Here is a 20,922-nt window from a genome sequence, read left to right as displayed (position 1 = left end):
TTTTGATAATGGGGCTCGGATATTGGGCTGGCACCATGTTCTTAAAGACTCTAAGTACTAAGGGAGCTAAGCACTTAACAAAGGAAAAATAGCCCCCGGTAGCATGAAAAGTGCTCTAGCCCCTCAAGGCTAAGCGGTAGGTCACAACCCTTGGTCCTATGGTGATAAATGAGGAAAGGGCTAAGCAGAAGGAGCTCTTCATATTGGAGGTTGGCAATCACAAGATTAGAACACTGCACCACTGTCAATATTTCAATATGAAATTTCTTTGGTAAGCATGGTATAGAGTGTTTAAAATGCATGGGTTGGTAGCTATAAGATTCAATGCAGGAACAGAGGAGTTGGTCTCAAGAGTAATGGCAACTGTGAAAGATCATTGGGTCAAGGCAACAAGGACCATGATCCGTAGGAAAGATTGTTGGGTCTTCCTTGAAGTAAGACAAGCCATCTCTATGTTCTGAAGCACGTCTTCAGTGAGATAAATGGAGGTATGCGACTCAGGAAGCAGTGTGCAGGTCACCTAAGAATTAATTTCTCAGCATGGAGCTCCACCCAGTCAGGCAATGAAATATTGCCAGATAGATCTCTGTTAGTGCACTATGAGAAGAAACTGACAGTTTATCACTCCAAACTCTAGAAAGGGGGAAATTCAAGCAGTTAAGGTGAAAATGAAAAGTTCACCTATCGGGTAACAAAGGAGGAAAATCATGGAAAAGGTGTGGTCTAATCAAAGGTGATAACAAGAATTGGCATGGAGATATTTTGCTATGGTCATCATTCAGTTTTCCCGTGTTTTGTTATTTTGCACTTTGTTGCATTTTAAAGAAGCAATCAAATATGTTGTAATCATTTTGGGCAAGAGAGCCATCGCACACCGAGACAACTAGTCGACTAGATATTTGGAGCTCATATGAGATAGTTTGTAATTTTTGTTCAACGTTGCCCTCTTCTTTTAAATAAAGGGAAGCAACACTTAAACAAGGTTCACAATTTTATGAAAGAACTCTTGGAAAGGGCCTCTTACTATTTCATGAAGGAAGTCTTCTGATTCTTGATGTATGCAAATTTCTCGTAAGATTAATACGAGATTTCTATTGATCCCAACTTATTGGATTGCAGTATGTTCACCTCCCTTTGTGTTTTCATATATGTTAAATATTTTTCCCATATTTCTTATTGTGTAGCTGCTAGACATATTTCTCATTAGAGGCAGATTCATTTCGATCAAGTTATTGATGGAAAATTCTTGTATAAGATTCATTTCAGTCAAGTTATTAATGGATAATTCTTGTATTGATGTGGAAATTTAGTCTTTAAAAAGTGCTCCATGTATCTTAGCATTCCATAAACATTCCATTTCTCTCGTTTCTCTCTAAATCCAGGTATATAGAATTCTTAAAATTTAAGCTCTGTATGATGGATTTCTCCCCTACTGTCTTCTACCATTACATTTGCCTTAACAAATTATTTGTTACAAGCTCTCAATCTGATTTGGCAACCACTCACCGAGGATTATTTCCTGTGTATTCCTGCATGTACGTTGGTTCATACATTGTATCTTTATGAATGGTTTTGAATCAACCTTATTTGAATTACATGTAGAAACTATGGTGCTATAAGCCTTTAAGATAAATTTGACAACATTAATTAAGATTTCCTAGCCACTGGTCTCCTATCAACCCAAAGGCTGTCTCTAGGAGTGACAACATCTTTCTGGCATCATTCTTGTAGAACGAATCACAATATCTTTCCCTGGGTATGACAACTTTTACATTCCCTCTATCAGTTGAGTAAGGCAAGTGTGGGTTGAAAATCTCTCACCTTGGTGACTCCACTGTTAAAATCTTATTGTAAATATATTGGAAACTCCATTGATTGAATCTTATTATAAACACCTTGGAAACTCCACCTATATCCTTATTTTGTCATGACCCTAGATTTCAAGTGGCCTCATACTCGCTCTGATGCTAAAAAACATAAAACTTTCCCTACACTTGAGCTTGAAATAACTCACCTAGAGGGGTTTTCAAAATGGCCATTCCTACATTCTTGTGCCCCACTAGATTTTTCTTCTATTATTGGTTATTCCCATCATGTGCCTTTAGTTCATGAATGGTATACTTTCTTGCCTAGATTATGTGGAAACACAGATAGAAGGTTGGACCAACTCCTTAAGGATTTACATGAATGCATGGAACAACTAGGTATTGTTTTTGAAGATGTGGAAATGAATTTTTTCATGTATTATTTAGTTGAAGATAGTAGAGTTTGGTATAGAAAAATAACTCGTGATATCTTCCGTAAAGAGCTTTCACATAACATTTAATATTTTTTGCAAAATATTATATCCACTGGGTGCTTTGTTTGAAGATTTTTGTTCAGATTTTAATGTTGAAAATATTTCTCAGGTTAATGATCTCGCTGAAGATATTTTGGGGCTCAACTCCATGAAAACATATACTTTCATCAAGAAGCATCGCCCAATGATCAAGAAATGGAAGGAGACATTATCAAGCTACAAATAAACCCTTAGAGATCTTATTCTGCCAAATTTGACGACAATCCTTCTTTTGATTTGTATTACTATGATATGAAGTTGAGAAATGTAGGAATAAAACAATGCCTGTCTTGGGAAGCTAAAAAAAAGAGGAGGCCAACCAAGAGGTCAATAAAAAGGCTCCAGTTTACAATCCACATCCTTCAGATGGAGAACAATTTCAAGAAGCTGATATTAAAATCAATAAAGATTATCCAATCTATGATTCAGATGATTAAGAGATGTGTTGGGTGCAGGAATTCTACTTGAGCAAATTCCTCAACACTTAATTGTCAACCTAAGGGTTTTGTAAACTTAGAGACGAAGCACAGGCAATGCTAGAAATGGTATGAACTTTTCCTATCTCAAATCCTACTTTGTAAAGGAAATTCTTTGCAGAATCAGATAGAAAACAATCAAAAAGGTAATTGACACCAAAGAAACTCTAGTGCTGGAATGTAAAAGATAATTTGCATGTAAATCAAGTAAAGAAATTCTACACAATGGAAATAATCTTAAATGCTGCAATGGAATGCTATGTTCATCTTCAGATGGATGGCTAACAGTCTGACAAGTGGTCCCTTGTAGAATTCTATCTCCTTCTAATCTTCCTTCCACACAAACAACCTATCCTCACATTGTTGCAATCTGCTTGCACTAGTGCAGGTACAACATCTCTATGAAAAGGTATATGTGGCCTTCTTACCAAAGAATTATGTCTTAGTGAAGGTGCTCTAACCCTAAAGGATTAGAGCACTCTGTTTCTGTGACAAGAGACCATATCTTGCAACGAGGCAGAGCTTCCTTCACCCAGTTTCCACATTACTTTTGAAACAACTGAAAGATGTGCTAAAAAAGAATTGCAACTGTAAATGAAATTCTGAAGTAAATTATCTGTGAAAAGAGAAATGCTTCAATTAATTAAACCTTGCAAAGGAAATAAACTTCATGAAATAAAATCACTTGAAAAGAATCAAATTGTAGTCTAAGTGTTTTGCATGTGTTAACTAACTTTAGTAATCCATTAAAAATTGCTTATGTTCTTTGCAATTATAATATGTTTATGATAATTTTATGCAACTGCTTCTAGATCCTCTAAAGATGTACTTTTAATAGTAAAGAAAGTTACTAAGTTAATGATTCATTCACTTGCGAAATAACTGGAAATAATATCTATATAATGAGTCATTGTTCGCTGCAAAATAATGATTAAACCAAAGTGCAGATAACAGAATGCAATGGTGCAGGAAAGAGTTCCTTACATGATCTGATCGAAAACGAGTTAAAGCAAAGATTGACAGTAAAGGAAATGTAAGAAAGATATTTTATAAACAAAAGTAAACACCTCTAACTCTCAAACCACGGAGCCGTTTCACACGTTAGCTACAAACGATAAAGATTAAAACTATAACATCACACAGTTGCAAAAGAAATATCCACACTTTCTTTCTGAATAAAAAAAGCGAGAGGGGTAAATGAGCTGGGTTAGCTGGGCCCTAGCCAAGCAACTCCTTCCCCTTGTAAGGAACGAAAAAATGTCAGCACTTCAAATATACATCAAATATAACCTAGACACTATGTATGAAAATCATGGCAGTTTTCTTGTATTACTCGATTCAGATAATATACATAACAGAGTAGTCTAGCCCCAGAGTTGAGACGATAACCAGATTACATAAAACAAAATTACAATTGATGGTTCGCTGACTAGCCTCCTCCTACCTATAATCTATATCTTATATATCCTTTCGGCTCTAGCCATTTTCACTAATTACAGACATTTCTTGTTTAGGCCTTTCGGCTGAACAGAATTAGAAACTAAAATTACAAACTTGGCCACCAGTTATAATGCACATGAATTTCACTTGGCCATAACCTAAATTTGGAAAATATTCCTTGATTGTGCGCCATCTGTTAGGGTCCCACCCTAACCCCCTTATTTATGTCATGGGATCACGTCATAGTCAAGAGTCAATAAAGCCGATATTAATATTTGTAAGTGGTTAATCCGCAATTAATGACGGGACCACAGTTAGTTGCAAATGGGCCGTAGTATTAGATAAATGGTATTAATAAAACCCACGGTATTGGCCCGTGGTATTGCATGTATGAGTCATATATAAAGGATAGAGACTCCCTGCAAGGAGTATCGTGTCTTATTTTGTAATCGAGCTCTACTCTATTGGAGGTTGCCCCCTCGAAGAGGCAAGTGAACATTACTCTATGAATAATAAAATCATTGCTATTCTATGTTTTGGGTATCTTTTCTTCGCATATTCTGTATTTGGGTATCATCTTGCAGGTTAAGAGCATAACAAGTGGTATCAGAGCACTTTCCAGGGCCAGTGGGATCTCCAATTCTTAGCAAAAAAAAAAGCTTGGCTAGAGACGTGTTCCAGCATCTTTAAACCACGGGATCTGTCGTTGAGTGCATAAACCTACGGATTTGGGGAGGCATGCATGCAGGAAATACAAGAGGTGGTCACGTCTGTTGGACTCCCTTGTAACCCCTGTGGGTACCCCTTCGAGTAGTAGCGCATTAGACAGAACCACGCACGGACTGTCTTCCACGTACCCTCTGGGTATATCGGAAGCCCCTAGGCTTGCTTGAAACCTCGCCATAGATAAACCGTCGGCCGTCTTGTGGCTACAGTACACCGAGAACAACACTCGGAGAGATTACTCGCCCGTACGATAGGGTAGTCGGGTTGTATGGCTAAGGGTATGGTCGATCCTCCTTAGTTAGAGCCCTGAAACATTGGGCTGAGTACTACTGCCAGACCCTTATGTATATTGCGATCTGTAGCACCTGACACTCCTCAAGACCATAGTTCCCTTTTCTATCGGGGGATCGCACATCATCTATTTCAGATCCACTGGTGCAACGGGGTGCAGCAGCAGCCGACATCAGTCCCGCAGTCTCGAGTTCGTAGATCAGTCATTCCGATCTATTGGAGCCAGCCGATCTACAGTAGCAGTTTGTTCCGCCACCCAGAGCTATTCGATCCGCCATTCAGATCTCTCAGATCCACCAGATCGGAGTTGTTGTGAAGGGTTCCTATACCGAGGTATAATTTTCACAGGACTTTTGGCCGCATTGACATTTTGAGGATTTGGCGACTGCAGTATTGATCAGGGAGGAGTAAAACTCCATTAGGAGTTTTAAAAAAAAAAAAGTCTGAGATCTTCCAGGGTGATTATTGGTGATCTAGCCCATCAGAATCAGGATGACGAGCTGAGCACGGTGGTAACATTCAATTATTAGTGAAAATTTTTAGGCGGTCCCAATTTTTCCTCAAGTTGGTGTATGGTAGAAACTAGAGCTCAAGCAATGGCCAATGAAAGAATGGACGAACTTGGAAAATCCGTCCAATCCATCAATAAGCAGCTTACCGGACTATGTCTCCAGGTCCAGCAATTAATCCCGAACGGCAAGGAGCTAGCCCAAGAGGAGGAGTATAATGATAATGAATACAATGAGGGTGAGTCTAGCCACTCTGCTCACGTCTGGCACACCCACCCACCACCCAGTCAGCGACCTCCCAAGTTGGATATGCATAAATTTGACAGTTCTCACCCGCCCGCATGGATAGCACAAATGGAGTAGTATTTCAAACTGAATCATATCTTAGATGATGCGACTAAGCTTATGTTGGGGAGCATGTACTTGGACAATCAACGGTGGCAATGGTGGGAATGGCATCAACATTGCAATGGACCTTTTAAGACTTGGACCCAATTTACCAAAGCTCTTCGAGACCGCTTTGAACAGGAGGGCTCTTTTTTGGGTCGTCTTACTAAGCTCCGACAGACAGGTACAGTGGATGAATATATTACAGCTTTTGAAGCCTTAGCCTTCTGCACTTGGGGTCTCTCAAATGTGTTCTACACGGAATGTTTTATCAGTGGTCTTAGAGAAGCCATCAAAGCTCAAGTCTTACTGCACCACCCTCCCACTTGGACAGAGGCTTGCAAGGTAGCCCGTAACGTGGAACGTGCATTAGCAGCCCAATACAGTCGCCCAAATTTCCCCGCTAAAGGTCGTCCCCCACAGGCTCACAACACGACTCAAACACTTAAGGTCCAAAAGGTGTCACCTGCGGAAATGGCCGAAAGAAGGAAGCAAGGACTATGTTACTACTGTGATGAAAAATACTCCCCAGGTCATAAATACAAGGAGCCCAAATTTTTTCAAATAGATGCCACTGACTACAGCTCAACAGAGGAAGATCCACCACTTGAGGAACATGAGGCACTAGAAGAAGACAACCCAAAGGAGAATGTCTCTGACGAACCAGTTATTTCGCTGCATGCGTTAGTAGGGATTTCTTCCCCTCAAACTCTCAAAATCAGGGGTTTTCTTAAACATCGCCCAGTAGTAGTCTTGATTGATAGTGGAAGTACCCATAATTTCATCCTTCAAAAAATCGTAGAAGCAGTGCATTGTTTTGTACGAGCAGTTTCTAACTTCCAAGTCCAAATTGCGGATGGGGGCACAATGAAATGTGAAGGCCGCTGTGAAAATGTCAAACTTCAAATGGGGGATTATCAGTTGAAAACCCACATGTTTGCCATACACATGGGGGGTTGCGACATTGTCCTCGGCGCTGAATGGCTCCGCACTCTTGGGCCAATCACAATGGATTTTCAGGAGTTATATATGAGTTTTAAGTAGAACAACTACACACATACCCTCCGTGGACTCCAGGCGGGAGCTGTCTCTATCATCAGCTCGCATCGGATGGAAAAGTTGTTAAAAAAGGGCAATCATGGAGTGGTAGCTCAATTTAATGCCATCTAGGTCGTCGAAACCAAGTCTCTGCCAATTCATCCTGAGATGCAACAGATTTTAAATAACCATCTGCCGGTCTTTAACAAGCCTCATGAGCTTCCACCCTCGCGAGGGGAACATGATCATAGCATCACCTTGGTTCCAGGGGCCCAACCCCCAAATGTGCGGCCATACAGATATCCGTTCACCCAAAAGAATGAAATAGAAAAAATCATCAAGGAACTTTTGGAAGCAGGTGTCATTCATCCCAGCATTAGTCCTTATTCATCCCCAGTGGTCATGGTGCTCAAGAAAGATGGGGAGTGGCGGATGTGTCCCGACTTCAGGGCCCTCAATAAGTTGACAGTCAAAGATAAATTTCCCATTACGGTGGTTGACGATTTGCTGGACGAACTCAATGGGGCTCAATTCTTTACTAAGTTGGATCTTCGCTCAGGCTACCACCAAATTCGCATGAAGGAAGTCGACATTCCCAAGACTGCTTTCCGAACTCATGAAGGCCATTATGAGTTCCTGGTCATGCCATTTGGTCTTTGTAGTGCCCCCTCTACTTTTCAGAGTCTTATGAATCACATTCTCAAACCATATCTCAGGAAATTTGTCCTTGTCTTCTTCGATGACATCCTCATCTATAGTGGCACTTGGGCTGCACATCTTCAGCATGTAGATCTACTTTTACACCTGCTCCGCAAGCATAAATTATTTGTCAAGATGTCCAAGTGTTCGTTTGGCATGGAAGAAGTTGAGTATTTGGGCCACATTGTGGGGCGTGAAGGTGTCAAGGTGGACCCCAAAAAGATCTAGGCAATGCAAGAATGGCCTCAACCTAAGACCTTGAAGAGCTTGAGAGGATTTTTGGGTCTCACAGGCTATTATCGTAAATTTGTCCACAACTATGGCCGCATAGCGAAGCCCCTCACTCAACTCCTAAAGAAAAATTCCTTCTTCTGGAATGAGGAAGCACAACAGGCATTTACCGCTCTCAAAAACGTCATGTGTTCCACTCCAGTCTTAGCACTACTTGACTTCACCAAATCCTTTGTCATTGAATGTGATGCTTCGGGGACCAGTATTGGGGCGGTCTTAATGCAGGAAGGGCGACCTTTGGCCTTCACAAGCCAACAACTAAGTGGGAGGAATCTGGGCCAATCTACCTACGAAAAAGAAATGATGGCCATCTTACATCCAGTCGAGACCTGGCGACCTTACTTATTGGGGTGACGTTTCCAAATCCGCACAGATCATCATAGTCTTAAATATTTTTTGGAGCAACACCTATCCTCCCCACAACAAAATAAATGGCTCGCCAAAATGCTGGGATATGATTATGAGATCATTTACAAGAAAGGGAAAGACAATAGTGTAGCAGATGCATTATCTCGCCAATTTGAGGAAGAAAGTACTCTGCTAGCAATTTCCCTCCCCATTCCAGAATGGATTGAAGAGGCTCACAAGGAATGGTTTTCATACCCCGGGCTATCCCAACTCATTTCTCAATTGCAGGTAGATCCAAATTCCACCAAGGGCTACTCGTGGCAGGATGATATTCTTCGCTACAAGGACAGAGTCGTAATATCCCCAACATCCACCCTCAAAGGTCGCATTTTGGCAGAATTGCACTCATCGCCCATTGCAGGACATTCGGGCTTTCAGAAGACGTATGCTCGCACCAGAAGATCATTTTTTTGGACAGGCATGAAAAAGGACATCCTTACTTTTGTAGCAGAATGCGATGTCTGTCAACGCCACAAAGGGGAAACCGTCAACACTCCAGGCACATTACAACCATTGCCCATTCCGACATCAATTTGGACAGAAGTTTCTATGGATTTCATTACAGGTCTTCCAAAGTCCGGGAACAAGTCAGTCATCATGGTGGTTGTGGACCGACTATCGAAGTATGCTCATTTCTGCGCCCTACCCCACCCATTTACACCAACTTTGGTCGCTCAATATTTCATGGATTAGATTTTCAAATTGCATGGCATGCCCACTTCTATTGTGACCGATCGCGACCCGATCTTCACCAATAATTTTTGGCAGGTACTCTTCAGGATACAAGGCACTCAACTAAAACTCAGTACTTCCTATCATCCGCAAACAGATGGTCAAACTGAAGCTGTCAACAAATGTCTAGAAACCTATCTTAGGTGTTTCACTTCAAAAAAGCAACACCTTTGGGTACAGTGGTTACCTCTAGCTGAATGGTGGTATAACACCAACTATCATGCCACCACCAAAATGACTCCCTATGAAGCAGTATATGGTCAACTTCCGCCTTCCCCTACCTCTTATCTCAAGGGGTGCTCCAAAGTACAAGCAGTGGATCAACTCCTACAACACCGCGCAACCATGCTCGTCCATCTTAGAGAGAATCTTCATCAAGCTCAGAACCGCATGAAGCAATAGGTAGACCAGCATCGCTCAGAGCGCCAATTTCAAAAAAGGGATCAGGTCTTTTTGAGGCTACAACCATATAAGAAAACATCACTCAAAGACAAGGGTTGTCAAAAGCTATCTCCAAAATTCTACGGACCATACCAAGTACTTCAACGCATTGGAGAAGTGGCTTACAAGTTGGCTTTGCCACCTACTGCAAAAATCCATCCAGTTTTCCATGTATCGTGCCTCAAGAAAGTGATCGAGAACAATTGCCGAGTTCAAACCAGTCTACCTAAATTGGACGAAGAAGGGTCAATCTGGCTTCAACCCGAACAGGTTCTAGACACAAGAGACAAACACCTGCGCGGCCGCATGATTAAGGAAGTCCTCGTCAAATGGAAAGACACCTCTCCGGAAGATGCAACTTGGGAACCAGCCACTATTCTTCAGCAGTTTCCGCAGCTTCAGCCTTGAGGACAAGGCTAGTCTTAAGGGGGAGGGCATGTTAGGGTCCCACCCTAACCCCCTTATTTATGTCATGGGATCACGTCATAGTCAAGGGTCAATAAAGCCCATATCAATATTTGTAAGTGGTTAACCCGCAATTAATGACGGGACCACAGTTAGTTGCAAATGGGCCGTAGTATTAGATAGATGGTATTAATAAAACCCACGGTATTGGCCCGTGGTATTGCATGTATGAGTCATATATAAAGGATAGAGACTCCTTGCGAGGAGTATCGTGTCTTATTTTGTAATCGAGCTCTGCTCTATTGGAGGTTGCCCCCTCGAAGAGGCAAGTGAACATTACTCTTTGAATAATAAAATCATTACTATTCTATGTTCTGGGTATCTTTTCTTTGCATATTCTGTATTTGGGTATCATTTTGCAGGTTAAGAGCATAACACCACCTGTTATCCTGCTTCAGTTCATCAACAGCTAAAATCAGAGTCAAAGATCGTGACCTGTCCTCATGGAAGAGTTGGCTTCTCAGAAATCTCAGACAGTCTTCATGGCAGTGTAGGAATATACTTGCACTAGTCATACTCACTCATAATTAATACTAAGTTCCATGATTACTCTAGGAAATTAATATGAGTTACAAGAGATATGTAAATAGGCATGAAATCCATATAAAATGATTAATAAAGTGTTGTAATAAATATTAATATAAAATATGAGCATGTGCAGAAATGGGTAACTATCTTGTACTAGTGTAGGAAGGAAGGGTCTTTTATTGAGATAAAATAGAGGTTGATTTTGATGGAAATGGGGTAGAAAATAGGGAAATTTAGGATACCAACATCATCCCATCCCTAAGTTGTTGTGTGTCCTCACACAATGTTTTACCTATGCAAAAAACCTTCAAAAATGAATGGCCAGCTCCTTAGTGCTGAACTTCAATGCTTATTCCTGCCTTTACTATATTTGGCTTCTTGTCTCGAGCTTTTTACAACTGCTTAGTCACCTTCTTGAGGCGTCTATAGCATTTGGAAGCCCGATACTTCCATACCTTTACTTGCTGCTTCTACAAGTAACTCCACCTTGCTCTATTTCTACCAACTCTACTCTTCCATGACCTGGTTCAAAGTCTCCAGGTCATGGACTTGTTGTTCCAGATCTACTATTCTGCTATTAAGGAAAAGAGTGGAGGGTGTTGTGCTAAGATCTTTGGGTGTGAATGTCTTTTTTGCCACGGACTCAAAACAAGTCCCATCATCATTAAGGTCAAGGCTAAAAAGCTTGCTTTATGACATCATCAAGGGTTTCTATACTCAGGTTTTGTAATTACTAAGGGTTTTGATGCCCTCACCAATCTCAGTGCCTTGTGCACTCAATTCCCTGGGGCTCTTAACACCTTGTTCTCTTGGCTTCTCAGGGGATTCAACACCCTGTCTTTCCAAATCAGTAGTTGTTTTGGTTCCTCACTATTCTACAACTACAGGGACTTTAGTACCCTATCCTTCGAACACCGCATGGTATTCAATACCCTGACCTTCAAAAATCGTAGGGTGTTCAGTACCCTGACCTTCTAAAATCGCAAGGTTTTCAGTACCTGCTCCTCGAAATCATTAAGGGTCTCTACATCTGGTTTGCTGAAATTATCAAGACCCTCTGCATGTTGTTCCTCTTTTGTTGACAATAGGAAGTCATCTTCTGCATTATCCTCATATTCCACACTGTGTGCCACTACGTCTGCAAGCACCAAGAGACTATGAATTGTAGGGGAAACTTGGGGTGTTTCATTGATTACGATTGGAGAACTTGACTGGTTTGTCTCTTGGGAAATATCCTTCCTCCTCATCGAGGTTCTAATCTTGCTCTTCTTTGCCATGGGTGTAGTGATCTCAACGATCCTCTTCTCTACTTGCACTGGTGAACTTTTACCATGACGCTTGGCAGGAGATAATGTGCTCGCCTTTCTCTTCTTACTTGTACTTGTGCTAGAAGACTCTTTTGCACCCTTCACTTGGAATTCTTTCATAAACGCTCCCCACATTATCCCCTTTTCTTCTAACATCTTCTTGACTAGCATCGCAATAAGCCCATGATGGCAGAGCTTGTTTGCAACATGGCTTGCACTTCCACTCTGCATGTTTTTCGCCATCTTCTCAAGGCTCCTGAGCAAGAAGTGAGGAAAATTACTCAATTCATTTGTCGAATACAACAGCAATCAAAGGCGGTATACAAATGCCAAGGTATAGCGTCCTTCTTCGGTTACAAACTTTTGCAATATAAACAGTAAATCTCGCCACTTCCTGACCATGGCAGTCTGTGGAAGTTCGTTTCTCCAATCGACCTTAATTTTCTTGTCAAACATGAACCGGTGCTAACGCTTCTTCGCGAGCCGCTCCTTTTTAAACCAGCACTCCCCTATAAGTGGCAATTTTGTGGCTTGTGCCATGAACTCCTCTATAATTTTTAACTTTACAGACCTAACCCTGACTTGTCCTTCTTTGAATGTCCTTGTAAACTCTAATTCCACTGCCATGTCAAACCTGTCAAACTTTTGTAGGAATGGCAGGAACCCCCATTCTTGCAACAGTGCAAGACTATTCATGTACTCGATGGTTTGTTCAATTTCCTACAAAGACAAGGGTTCATTCCTCACAAGTGCCATTTCGAACCACACTCCACTTCACTTTGTTCACACCCTCAAAGGAATTTTTGAGCAACTCCAATGTTCGCCGAGAGTTTTATGCTGGAGGTTCATCGCCCTCCATCCTTTCAAACCCACTCACTCGGCTATGATGGAATAGCCCCCCCATATTAGGTATTGATTTGTGTCATCCCACTATGGGTGAATCGTAATAATTGGATGAAATGGCAGTATAGGCGGCGGTGGTGCAAGGGCTACAATGATCAAATTGCGGGTAAGCTAATAATGGCTAGGCAGTGTGGAATTATTTCAAGGAGGGTGTGCAGGTTATTGTAGAGTAGTACCATCCTGCAGTCAGCATCATAATTCAATGAGACATACTCCAAAATTTATTAAAAGGATTAGATTTCAAACCTTACACATCTTGCACTTTAAAGAATTGTTCCTAGATTAGTAAATAATGAAACAAAGCCTCAATTAAAATATGGAATGAGATAACATGTTCACACATGTGCAAGAAAGTACAGGCCCATAAATATCCCTGATAAACCACTCCAGGATTGTGTAAATTGCTTTCACAGTCAACTGTGTTTCTGCACCAATCTTGCTTGCACTGTTGTTCTTGCACTAGAGACTTTTATCAAATACAGAATCTGATAGAACATACTTTTGTGGCTGGACTTTAAAAAAATTGCCTCATTTATACAAGAAAAAATTATTCGCCATCCTTTGGTGTTTCTTGAATATGCCTTCTGGATTGACTGCATCAAATTCTGCGATCAATTTATGAGGAAATAAAGAAGTGGGAAATCGGTAAAAAGTTTTGCAATGGGAAGGAATATTACAACAGGGATTTCAAAAACAATATCACCAAGAGGGATAAACAAGATGGGATGCGGGAAAAAATTCAAGGGAATTTTACGAAATCGGGTAAGGGTAGTTTCTTGGAAGAAAGAGAAAGGTAATTCATTGGGGAATTTAGGAAAGAAACTAGTGAGAAATTTCGAAATGGAAAATAGAATAAAGACTATCTCTTTACCTTGAAATTTGCCTGTACCGGTGTAGGAAAAAATAACTGAAGCGGGAAGTAAGCGCTTACTTGGATAAGAATGTCCATGCTAGTTACCCCAAACTTGCGTAAGTGCTTGGTTTTGTGAACTTTCTTCTTCTTGGTGGTAGCCAGCATATCTAAAAATAAGGTAGCATTCCCCTTTTATTAAAATTTTGATCTCCTTGCCAGCATGATGGTTTTTAGGTTGATCCTTCTGTAATCATGTTAGTCAACTGATTCTCATAATTATAGGAATGTTTTCTTTTTATACTTTTTATTTTTGTCACTTTTCTTGTTATTTTTTCTTTTGATTATTGTTTCTTAATAAGGACAAGAAGGAATCAATTCTTTAATAGGTTGGTGTTACCACCTACCAACTCTTTTTCAAATGGCTATTGGACTTGCTGCATAAAATCTCCTTTAGTAAGGGGCTGAAAATATACCTTTAGTCTATGCGTGTTTACTAGGAACACAGGATTCCGTCCATCAATAATTTCGATTTCTACTGCTCCATTTTCGAACACTTTGACCACCTCATAGGGTCCCATCTAGTGTGTATGGAATTTTCCTTTAAAATGTTTAAATTTTGAATCATAAAGAAGTACCCAATCACCTGGTTGGAATTGCTTCTTCTGAATGGACTTGTCATGCCACTTCTTGCATTGCTCTTGAACCAAGATGTTCTGCTGAACGACATCCCTTCAGATTTCATCTAACTCGTTTAATTATAGAAGGCGTTGCTGCTATGCTTTAGAGAGATCTAGTCCCAATTGGACTGCAGTCCTGAAAGTCTTGATCTGGAATTCTATCAGCAAGAGGACTTGTTTCCTGTACACCAGCTCATATGGTGTGTGTCCTGTGTTGTTTCTCCAAGTGGTTTGATAGGCCCATAATGCTTCTGGTAATTTTTCAGCCCAATCCTTTCTATGCATGTCTACCATCTTTGTGAGGATGGACTAAATCACCTTATTTGTGGACTCCACCTGACCATTTGCTTGTGGGTGATATGGTGTAGATTTCCTATGCCATATTTTGTACTGATCCATCACACCCTGTACCAGATTAGAAATAAACTGTGATCCATTGTTAGAAACAATTTCTCTAGGCACACCAAATCTAGTAAAGATTTCAGTAAAAAGAAAATCAACAAAAACTCTTTGAGTAGCAAAAGAAACAACATTAGCTTCTACCCTTTTTGTAACAAAATCTGTAGAAACAAAAATATGTTTTTTATTTGATGATGTAGGAGTTATTGGTCCTACGAAATCAATGGCCCAATTTTCAAAAGGCTCAATCATAACCCGAAGACATAAAGGCATCTCATTGGTTAGATTAGGCTGGACAGTTCACTGACAACTATCACACCGCTTGACATATTGCTCAGCATCCTTGAACAAGGAAGGCAAAAAATGGTCGACTCATAGCACTTTGTATGTAGTCCGCTTATCAGTGCAGTGAACTCCAAAAGGTTCATCATGGGCATATTTTAATATATAAAACACCTATTCCTCTCTTACACATCTACAAATAATGAGATTTGCTCTGGTGTAAAAGAGGTCTCCTTGGATCCAAGAATATGCAACACTTTTCTGAATGATATTCCTCTTTTCATGAGCGGATAAGTGAGGAGGTAAATTTTCAGTGACTAAATAGTTAGCTATGTCAGCAAACCATGGAGATTTTTTTGACACAGCAAAAATACGTTGGTCAAGAAAATCATCATCAACAGGAATTGCTTCACCAAGATTATTTAATTTTGAAAGATAATTTGCTACTACATTTGAATTTCATGGTTTGTCAACAATGGTAATATCAAATTCCTGTAATGATAGAAACCACCTAGTCACTCTACTACTAGTTAATGGTTTATTCAACAAATATCTTATAGAGGAATGGTTTGTATGTACAAAACCTTAATATCCTATAGTATAATGTCTGAATTTATTAATGGAAAAAATTACAGCTAAAAACTCTTTCTCAGTAACCGTATAATTGAGTTCAGCGGGTGACAAGTTTTTACTAATGAAATAAATAGCATAAGATTTTTTGTCTTCTTCCTGTCCTAAAGATGAACCTATAGCAGTATCTGAGGCATTAGAGGAAATATGAAATGGCAGGGACCAGTTTGGTCCTCTCAATATTTGTGTCTGAACTATTTTTTCCTTCAACGTCTCAAAAGATTGTTGGCAAGCTGTGGACCAAGAAAACTTACTATCTCTAGCCAAAAGTAGGAAAAGGGGGTTAGCTATCCTTGAGAAATTCTCAATGAATCTCCTATAGTAGCTAGCATGTCCTAGAAAACCTCTCATTTCCATTTGAGTTTTGGTTATAGGAAGACTCGAAATGACTTCTATTTTGGCAGAGTCAACCCAGATACCTTTGTTGGAAATAAGATGGCCAAGAACCACTCCCACCTTGCACATTAATCTACATTTCTCGTCACTCAAGGTGAGATGAGCTTCTTGGCAACGAAGAAGAACTTTTTCTAGATTCTTGAGGGCTTCCTGAAATGAATCACCAAACACAAAGAAATCATCCATATAGATTTCTACCCATTCAAGGTCAGCAAAAATATCCAAGACTACCATTTGAGAGGTAGCTAGGGCATTACATAGCCAAAAGGGAAGCACTCGATATGTAGATGTACCCCAAGGACATGTAAAAGTGGTCTTTTCTTGATCCTTGGGTGTTATCTATATTCGGTTATATCTGCTAAAGCCATCTAGAAAAGAAAATTACTTCTTACTAGCAAGGGTATCAAGTACCTAATTGATGAAAGAAAGGGGGAAGTAGTCTTTGAGAGTGGCTTTATTCAATTCTCTATAGTCAATACAAATTCTCCATATCCCATCTTTCTTTGGGACTAATACTAATGGAGAGACCCACTGGCTTTCATAAATGGGATAGATAAAATCAACATCTAAGAGTTTTTGCAATTCTTCCCTTACAACATCTCTTAGAGTTGGGTTCATTCGCATTTGGGGTTGTCAGACAAGTCGGGCTCCATCCTGAATATAGATATGGTGTGTACAAGTTTAAGGAGAGATGCCTTTCATATCTTCATAACCCCATGCAAAGGCATCAAGATGGTTTCGCAACAAATTCACAAGTTTCTCTCGTTGAGAAGGTTCCAAGTCTGAATTGGTATTTAAGGATTTACCTGGACTAATCTCAACAAGAGTAGTGTCAGGCTTGAGAGTACATAGAGGTGTCACTAGATATGGTGATGATGGAGGTAGAGAGTCATATCCTTCCTGAAAATATAAACTAAAAATCTAACTTAATGAGTCAAAATTAGGCATGGTGTCTAGATTGTTTAGAAAGTCTTGAATCTCACCCTCCTGTGAGGACTCATCATTATGATGTATCAAGGAAACATGTTGAGTCTCCTCATCACTACTGCAATCTAACCATAAAGTGTCTAGGAGCTCCTGAATAGATCTAGCAGGTGGATATAGGGTGACTTTCTTTCTGGAATCTCCATGGGAAATATACATATCACTAGAATGACATCCTATATAAGCATCGTCCATAGAAAGCCATCGTCATCCCAAGATCAAGGGATGCCCTCCCACAGGGTTCTTTGGTTGAAGCACAATGAAATATGTGGGATATTTTGAAGAATCTAGGGAAATGACCACATCATCCAACACCCCTTCCGGCTTGATTTTAGATCGATCTGCCAGTTCAAGCACAGTGGGTGTAGGGCGAATATAGACCAATCCAAGTTGATCCATGGTTCCCTTGGTTTCCCCTAGGTCTATAAGTACATTGGAGACAAGGACATCACCTATTTGAACAAAGACAATAGGGTTTCTGGGGTTAGTATATTTTTCTATGTGCATACATCCTGTCATTAACTCTACTGCTCTACCAATAAATTAAATGGTTTGGGGTTCCAATCTTCTCCTTCTTGGCTTCTTGAGACAAAGTTCCCTAATAATTTTTATATAGATGGGGATCTCTTTGATAACTTGGAGCAAAGGTACCATTATAGAAAGGTTCCTAAGCTCAGAAGCCAGGCTAGACTCATGAATTGGGTCTTTCTTCTCCACAACTAACCTCTCTGGATAGGGAGGTCGGTTGTAAGAAGATGAAAAGGGCTTAGAATGCATAGGGATAGGCTGAATGGTGTCATCTTTTTCAGAATGGTCAGGAGTTTCCTCCTCTCCTCTCACCTTGATAATGACCATGGGTTGCTTTTGATTTTCTGAGGTTACTACCTTCCCTGATCTCAATTGGAGGTTATTGACTCCAACTGGAATTGTCTGAAATCTGGATGAAGAAAGTGGGGTCATAGAATGGATCATTTGTACTGCTTTATTATTGGGTTTGTGTAAAGGTTGAGTAGGCAACTTAGAAGGTTGAAATGGTGGAGGCAATGGTAATGGTGGCATAGGTTGACTCAACTGAGGTAATGATGGTTGAGGCATTAGGTAAGGTGCATATGTGGGAGGGTATTATTGAATAGGTGCATGATAGGAATTACGTGAATGATGTGAATGGTTTGGCCCTCTCCATCCTTGTTGCCAAGATTGGGAGGGTTTTTTATATTGAAATTGATTCCCATGCTGCCAATGCTGAGAGTAACCAGTGTTAGGATAGGAATATGAATGTGCATTATAACCAAAAAAACGTGGTGGAGATTCAGGAACCATACCTACACTTACTTGAGGCTAATTCCTTCTTTCTCCCATAACATGCAATGGTTTGGCTTCAGGTTGTCCCCCTTCAAATACAGCTTTCAGCCTAGGCATAGAGGGACATTTATTTGTAGCATGGTTATCTGCACAATTTGTACATTTATTAGTTTCTTTAATATCTAGAGGACACTCTCTTAAAGGATGCTTTCTTCTACATTTAGGATAGAAAATAGACAATATCTCTTGCTCTTCTACAAGTTTCTACTAAAACTTCAAAGAGTCTATTTGTTTACTAACATTATTCATTATTTCAATTTTCATATTGTCCATTTTGTTTTCTAATCCAATAATCATAGCATCAGTAGATTCGATTTTTCTATTTTTATTCCAAATTCTTTTACCGGATCTATATTGGCTCCTCGCGAATTTCCTGCACAAGTCACAAATTTGATAAAAAGTCTTTTTAGCAATATCCCGTTGTCCTAACAAATTTAAATTATTTCTAGCATCATCAATGAGCCCACGTAAGAACAAGGTTCTACTGGTACTTGGATCAAATTTTTTCTTTGACCTTTGAAGGATATACAGGAATCTCTCCAAGAAGTCCTCTAAAGTCTCATCATCATTTTGCACAATAGTAAAGATTTCATCTTGAATATCTCTAGTTTTACAATATTCCTGATATTTTGACAAGAACACTCTCTTCATTTGCTCCTAAGAAGATATAGTGTTTCCTCCTAGTCCCATGAACGAGTAGAGTGTTGCGTCCTTGAGAGTTGCAAGAAAAAACTTTAACTTCTGGGCATCAAATGAATAATCATAACTTCTACAAAAATATCAAACACAATAAGAAATAGTATGGGTCTTCATGTACCTTACCATAAAAATGAGGAAGAGCCGATGGTGAAATGTTTTTCATTTGTACTTGTGTATCAAGATCCACAATCGGGAATCCGAAAGTGGATTGTTCCTCATTTACCTAATTTTCACCACTTCCTTTTGCATGGTCTTCCATATCCTTCATTTTTGTTCTTCCACCCGAACCACTCTCAACATGCTGAGAAGGGTGACTATGTATTCCAACAGTCCACTTCTTTGCCTTTATGGGTTGTGTCACATCTGAACCACTGCTACGAGGGCCTAGGTGGACTGTTCCTATGTGATAAGTCTGAGTTGGTTTGGACTTTCTGCCTGCAAAAGAATGCCCAATATGAGTTTTGGTTTCAGATTTGTCAATGTTTCTTTGGCCCCTAGAGGGGTTCAAACCCCTACCTCTTTTAGGAATTCATTTCAAAAAAATGACAAAACGAAATTCAAATAAAAACTGCAAGTTTCAAAAGATAAATCCGCACCTATAAATTCCTTCAAACAATAGAAGCACATTGTAGGAAAAAATAATAGCAGATTGACCCCTATTAGAAAAAATGCAAAATTATTATGGGTTCAAATCGCCTCCCCGACAATGGTGCCAAAATGTTTGGTGCAGGAATTGTGCTTGAGCAAACTCCTCAACACTTAATTTTCAACCTGAGGGTTTTGTAAAATTATAGACGAAGCACAGGAAATGCTAGAAATGGTATGAAATTTTCCTATCTCAAATCCTACTTCTTAAAGGAAATGCTTTGCAGAATCAGATAGAGAACAATCAGAAATGTAATTGACACCAAAGCAACTCTGGTGCTGGAATGTAAAAGACAATTTGCATGTAAATCAAGTAAATAAATTCTACACAACGGAAACAATCTTAAATGTTGCAATGAAATTCTTTGTTCATCTTCAGATGGATGGCTAACAGTTTGACAAGTGGGCCCTTGAAGAATTTTGTCTCCTTTTGATCTTCCTTCCACACAAATAATCTATCCTTGCACTCTTGCAATCTTCTTGCCCTAGTGCAGGTACAAAATCTCTATACAAAAGTATATTTGGCCTTCCTTACTGAAGACTTATGTCTTAGTGAACATGCTCTAAGCCTAAGGTCTTAGAGCAGTCTCTTTATGTGACAAGATGCCAGCTCTTGCACCGACGCCGAGCTTCCTTCAGCAATTTTCCAAATTACTTTCGAAAGGACTGAAAGATGTGTTAAAAAAGAATTGCAACTATAAATGAAATTTTGAAGTAAATTATCTGTGAAAAAATAAATGCTTCAATTCATTAAACCTTGCAAAGGAAATAAACTTAATGAAATAAAAGCACTTCAACAGAATCAAACAGTAGTCTAAGTGTTTTGCATGTGTTAACTAACTTTAGTAATCCATTCAAAAATGCTTATGTTCTTTGCAATTATAATATGTTTGTGATAATTTTATGCCACTGCTTCTAGATCCTCTAAAGATGTACTTTTAATATTGAAGATAGTTACTAAGTTAATGATTCATTCACTTGCGAAATAATTGGAAATAATATGCAAAGAAGTGGTT

The sequence above is a fragment of the Pinus tabuliformis genome, chromosome 8 (genome assembly GCF_031772625.1).
Source record: "Pinus tabuliformis cultivar Carrire ecotype Pingquan chromosome 8, CPIR1, whole genome shotgun sequence".
In the NCBI taxonomy this organism is placed as follows: domain Eukaryota; kingdom Viridiplantae; phylum Streptophyta; class Pinopsida; order Pinales; family Pinaceae; genus Pinus; species Pinus tabuliformis.
The sequence above is the reverse complement of the archived record's forward strand: the minus strand, read 5'-3'. Positions refer to the sequence as shown.